Genomic DNA, 268 nt, shown 5'->3' on the forward strand with positions numbered 1-268 from the left:
TGCCCCTCCCCCGTTCATGCTGTCTCTCTCTGTCTCAAAAATAAAAAAAAAGTTTAAAAAAAAAAAAGTTAAAAAAAAAAAAGAGTCTCTTCTGTTTTGTCCCCCTCCCTGTATTTATATTATTTTTACCTCCCTTCCCTTGTGTTCATCTGTTCTATGTCCTAAAGTCCTCATATGAGTGAAGTCATATGATATTTGGCTTTCTCTGACTAATTTCGCTTAGCATAATTCCCTCCAGTTCCATCCACGTAGTTGCAAATGGCAAGAT

Source organism: Panthera uncia, chromosome E3 (assembly GCF_023721935.1).
Source record: "Panthera uncia isolate 11264 chromosome E3, Puncia_PCG_1.0, whole genome shotgun sequence".
NCBI lineage: Eukaryota > Metazoa > Chordata > Mammalia > Carnivora > Felidae > Panthera > Panthera uncia.